The following is a 6,174-nucleotide window of genomic DNA, read 5'->3' as shown; positions in this document are numbered from 1 at the left end:
GAGTTTTCTAGTGGTTTATTTGAGATAAGAGTACCACAGACTTTCCTTCCCAGGCTGGCATTGAACCATGATCCTCAGATCTCAGTCTCCTGTGTAGCTAGGATTATAGGCATGAACCACCAGTGCCCGGCAGCACCAAAATTTTACTGTAAAAATTCATGGATTCCGCGGAATTCTTCCAAGTGAATTGCCTGCCTTGGATGGAAAAATGTATTCAATAGTTTTTGTAAACATGTATAATAACTTCTTCAGAGTTTGTGATTTTTTAATAAGAAATAATTTTAATTTACCTGTTGAAATGAGTAGTACAGAAACTAAAATATTTCTGGTGCTTGTCTGAAAAAGTATATTTTAAAATATTCTATATTCTATGTTTGCATAATGTTCATAATTTATTTTCTCCTAGATATACTTTGAATTCTATATTATTTTATAATATATAGGTTCATTAATGTGTCCTTTTGGATTGTATTCCATATAGAAACAGTTTGAGTCCTTTTTTCTAGGTCTTAATATTATTTTTCTTTGGGATAAAATGACAATGTTATCTAATTTGAAAAGTTTTGTAAAGTTTATGCTATGTAAACGCCTTTCTGAGGTGATTTAATACACTGATGTCAAACTTAATTTAATTATATGAATTACGGGTATTGTTACACTTGTAATTTTGTCATCAACTTTTTAATCACTTTTTTTCATTTCTTGCATCTGAAGAATGAAAAATATGGAATACTTCTCAAATTTTCATATTATACTTGTGCAAGTGCCATGTTAATCTCTGTATTGTAATTTGAGTATACTTGCTGCTGAAGCATGTAATATCCTCTAAATTTAATAGTTAATGATGCAATCTTTATACAGGCTTATATCTATGGGTGCCTACTTGTAACAAGGAAACCTTATTGTTCCTAACAATGCTATTGATCTTATTTCCCTAAAATTCTGTGAATAGTGGAAAAAATTATATTGATCAGTCGATTGCTCACATTTGCAATCTTTTTTTGTCAATGAGTATCTTAAATCTTTTTATTTGGAATTTGATCATACTCTCTATTATTTATAGTTAGGTCCAAAGATGATGGCTTTTTCAAGTACTTATTTATCCAGCTTTGTGGACCTAATGGATTCAAACTAAGCGTTGCTTAAGAGCTACTTCTAAATTTCTTCAGCTGACATTTTCCCAAATGAAGTTTTACTGGAACAAATGTCTACCTGAGCCTTTACCCTTCTTTCATGTGGGAAGAGACCAACCAGAATACCTTACCCTGACAGCAAAGATTTTCTTACTAGAACAAAACTAATCTTGGTTATAAGGGATCATAGAGAGATGAACAGTTCAAACAGAACTGTTCAGACGAGAAGGTATTTTATCAAAATATAATTGTTTATTATACCTTCCATTTAAAAGTAGCTAAAGCCAAGAAGGTGAAAAAATTGTTCGTATGCATGATTACTTAATGTCCTGGCCTGTCTGTAAGTTCCTGGCAGGAACTTACACTACTGCCTTTTTATCACCAAATATTTTCATAGTTGCAGGAGAAGTGCATATGTTTCTCCGCATAATTAGGCATTAAATTGATAATGTTTTAATCACAGTGTTTTCTCTTGCCTCCATGCTGTAAATCTACAAATGATAAAGCTTTAGTTCTAACTCTATCAAACACTGAAGTAGAGATAATGGAATCATACTTTAAAACAGAGTTGCCTTTGATGCAGTAACTACAACAGAACAATACAAAACGTGTGTCTTTTAATCATATTATATATAGTTATATATTTTATATTTATATGTGCTGATTTTATATTTCACAATGAAACTTAATAGAATTAGTTGATAATTTGACAAATAAATTGATATTTATTTACTCCAATAAATAGAATTGGAATATAAATATTTAGGTTTCAAATATATATTAGACTAGGAAAGGTATCAATGCACTCTTTTTAGTATAAACTTGTGATACATTATAACTGTTCTTGGTCTTCTGAATCCACATGAGAAAAAAACAATGTTTTCCTCTAATCTGTACTGGATTTTACTCTGCTGCTCTGTTTATTGTTTTAACTCGCTTGTCCCAAACTGTTTTTGTCCATATTTCTGAAGCATTCTTACTGATTATTCCCAAATTTTGCTAAGATGTCTAAAAAATATTATTCTTCTGCAGTACCCATGGGTCCTAAGATCCCAAGGCCCAGTTACTTGCATCATCAGATAACAGGGGCAAGAGTTTTCACCAAGGCCCATGCAACATATCAACACAAAGTAATTGAAGATCCATCTCAATTTCGCATTTCCTATATTTCAGGGCCCCAATTCCTTGAGATGCAGGAATTAGCAGTAAGCAATTGTGAAATGCAAGGCAACTTAAAATGAAGGATGAGATCAAAAAATTTGAGAGAAAGTACTGTAATTCAAACATTCAACTTACAGATGACCAACCCATATGAGTGAACAAGTTCACAAAGTGTCATAAGATTATTTTTAATACCCTTCACTTATGATTAACGAAAGATTTTAGTCCAACATGAGTGGGCAAAAAAATAGTTCCTAGAAGGATAGATCTATAATTGTTCTACCAAAGCCCGAAAACTTGACTTAGAGGTCAAATGTAATTCAGAAAAATATTTGAATCACTAAGGAGTGCTTCAAAACACTGGGACTTCAGTACAACATGGTTCTGTGGTATAAAAATGTCACTCTCAAACCAATGATAATCTACATTTAATCTCCTGAAAGTATATTCCTTTTCAAATAAACTTTTTAAAATCACTTTCGCCAAAATAACATTTGACAATTTGATGATACTTAGTGACAATACAAGTTTTTCAAGTGTAGGGAGCAAGTTACAATAGAGTTGAATTATTTCACAGCACTAATGCCAAACATGTTCAACCATTCATTAAAGTGTAGAAATAGTACCACCCACAATTTGTGTTTTTCAGTATGGGCCTTTCAGAAATGTGTTTAATATGTCAGCCTCCTAAATTTCAAACCCAAATGTTAGCTAATAAATTTCATCATTTAATAAGGTACATTTTAAACAATCACAAATAGTTGCCTTATCATATGTTATTTTATGTTTTCCCTCTGTCTAACATAGTAAGAAATATGACTTTAAGTCTTCAATATGGGTACTAATCAGAGATATGACAAACATAATATCTGTCTTCTATTTCTATCATATTCCTATTTAGGAATAAATTTTAATTTTCTTTTTTTTCCAAAACTTATAGGTAGTATAAAATATTATTCCATGTAAAATAAAAGAATCACACCATTGTACAAAGCCATTTATAAAAATGCAGTTAGTAATACATTCTAAGCCATTTTTTAACTTTCTTTTTGACTAAATAATCTTTCAAACGGTTAAGAAAAAGTCATGTTTAGGTGCTTCCCGTCTCCAGTCTTGCAAATTGTTGCTGCAGATGAATGAATTATGGAAATATAAGCTGACATCATTTCAAGAATATGCAGGATTGAAACTCCAGGGAATGTATATAAACCTTTCAAAGTATTAATAGACAGTTTAACAGAATGACTATCAGGAAGTTGAAACCAAAGAGGAATTATAGTAAAGACATAGAATGAATGAAAAATGAACAAGGAGCAAATACAGCTAGAATACTGAATGTACACATATGATGAAGGAAGTGGTAAATTGGAAATAAATCTTGGAGAAAGCGTTGGCTGAGAACGATAGAAGGAGTGACTCTGATCTAGGAGCATTGGACAATTAGATGGATATATTTAATTGTAACACAATTGCACAAACTTTTAAAATTCAGTTAAAAAACACAACTAGAAACAAAAACACACAAAAATCACAACCAAACAGAAATCTCTAGAGAGTATGAATATGACCACTCAAAATTTTAATCAATTAATGAAGGGCAGTCTTGGGAAAAGCCAACAAACTGTTCAAAGAGGGAAGTTTGGGATAGGGGAGAAATTTGAACAGAATTAAATAGATTGTCTAAGGTTATAAATCACCTATATCTGCTGTATACAGTATCTTACTTCTACGAGTTTTCTGTCTGAACTGGATAATCCAGTCCTGAGACACACTTGGTAGCTTGTGAGTTAGAATGGAAGAAACAAGATCAAGAACCCATTACTCCACTGGAGAGAAAACAATCCTCTATATTTTCTCTAATCTCTCTTCACTACTCTTTCTTCATACTTTTAAGTCAATTGATTTTGAATTATATTTTTTCTTCTTTCTTCTGTCAAAGTAATTGGTCAAAGTAATTTCATTAAATATTATTTGCCATTTTCTTCTTTCATGCTGTTTAATTGGACAAGTGAGTGCATAAAACTTCCCTCTTGTATTTGGTTGCCATGAAAGAACATCTATGTTAATAAGGAGAAATCTAATGTAAAACTTTGTCTCCAGAAAACAGTCCAAGAGGCTGTGATCACAAATATTTGGCTATATATTTTTTTCTTTTACCTTGAAAGACTTCTTGTGTCTAAAGTGACCACAAAAATAAGTACTCCATCACTTGTTGGTTCAATCAGAATTGTCTAACCTCAAAGATATATTTTGCTAAGAATATGCTTAGAGAAAACCAAAAAATACTGCATTTTTTATTTTCTCTCTTAAGATTCTCCTTAGATACCATATCAGGAACAGTGAAGTTATTCTATGCAAAATTATTTTAATAGATTATTTTTCTCTTGGTCTTGCATTTGTTCACCAAGATGTATGGAGGAGAATAGAGTTAAATCACCCATACCTTGGAAGAAAGTGTCTGTTACAAAAGGAAAATGCTTCTATGTCATACTTCTATGTCCTACTCTTAGCTCTTGTCAGAGTTCCAATTAATCACAGCTTCTTGGCTTCCAGTCTAGCGAAGCTGAAGGACCAACGGGCTCCACCACTGCTACATCTTCATTATTTCTCTTTTAAAACTCTTCAAGTTGCCTCATTTGGATGTGGAATGTATTTTCATGTCTTCATTCAATCAGTTCTGCATTGTAGTGAGCCAAATGGGCTCTGTAAAATCACTTTAGGGAGTAAAAATACTAACACAATTTACATCAAAAAGTTTTGACCTCCCTTGACTGCTGAAGTCAATACGCTTAGCTAAGGCTTCTAAGAAAACTTTTATTATTAATTTTTCCATTTGCTCAATTCTTTTCTGAACTTTTTGGCATATGTAATAAAAGAAGTCTTCACTACCTCATATTAATAAGAATATTATTTTTTGTGAGCCACTTAGAAATGTGAAATCATTGGTTTGAAGTATCCAATCAAATTTTTTTCTGTTTCACTGCTTCACGTCCAAAGACATTGTGGAAAGTGTTACAAACAGAAATGTGTAATCCCAACACCTTCTTTCATTGTGGAGGGCACTTTCTCCCTAAATATTTTGACTCAAATTATCTTTTTCAGAGAATTACTGTTTGGTAATTAAAGGTAAATTCACAAATTTTGATGCCTTATTTTTTTTAAGAACTTTTAATTTAAATTCCAATACAACCTTCTTTCAAACAGTGAGAATATAGTTCCTGGGTAAGGACAATTCCAAGGGAACCTACAGGATTTACAGCAAGGTTTCTGAGGTTTGTTTGTTTAGTTTGAAAAAGAGCCATCGTCATCCACATTGCTCCCTCTCTACTAAGTCTCCTTGGATTTCTTTGCATGAAAGCCTATTCTTCCAGGCAATTTTAAATTTTCTTAATAGGCTAAGTTATTAAAAATTTTGAAATATTAAATTTTACCTGCCATAAATTTAAAACTGTTGAAAATCCTTTATCAGAACCACAAATTCACCAATCGTAATTCCACCTTTATCATCAAAATGTTAACATGCTGTTTTCATGATATAGTATCCATGCAGCTATTATTTTCCAGTGGCTTTGTTATGCATATATGTAACCATATTAGCTGATGCTAAGCAAAATGAATTCCAAGATATGGAACCAGATTTTTTTTTTACTTGTGGTTGTTATTTTTTATGAACTATGTGATTTCTGTTTTCTTTGGGGTTTTCCCCTATGGTTTATCCCTGCTGTATGGTGAGACAATGGTGAGCATAATGGTGAGACAAAGGACAAAAAGCAAACCAATGCAATAGCAATACTCACAAGACAATATGTTGGAAATGTACTTTACAACTTGTGAGGGGTGAAGGGGTGAAGAAAAACTGTGAGAAAAATGAGGGAGGGGT

At 32.0% G+C, this 6,174-nt stretch overlaps 1 pseudogene; it reads right to left on the bottom strand.

Annotated features, from left to right (window-relative positions):
* Nucleotides 1-718: 718 nt before the first annotated feature.
* LOC138817927 (U6 spliceosomal RNA) lies at nt 719-815 on the bottom strand (annotated as a pseudogene).
* Between the last annotated feature and the right edge of the window lie 5,359 nt (nt 816-6,174).

This window comes from Dipodomys merriami, unplaced genomic scaffold (genome assembly GCF_024711535.1).
Source record: "Dipodomys merriami isolate MVZ:Mamm:240054 unplaced genomic scaffold, mDipMer1.0.p SCAF_707, whole genome shotgun sequence".
In the NCBI taxonomy this organism is placed as follows: domain Eukaryota; kingdom Metazoa; phylum Chordata; class Mammalia; order Rodentia; family Heteromyidae; genus Dipodomys; species Dipodomys merriami.
Note: the sequence above shows the minus strand (reverse complement) of the source record. Positions and strands in the feature narration are given on the sequence as shown.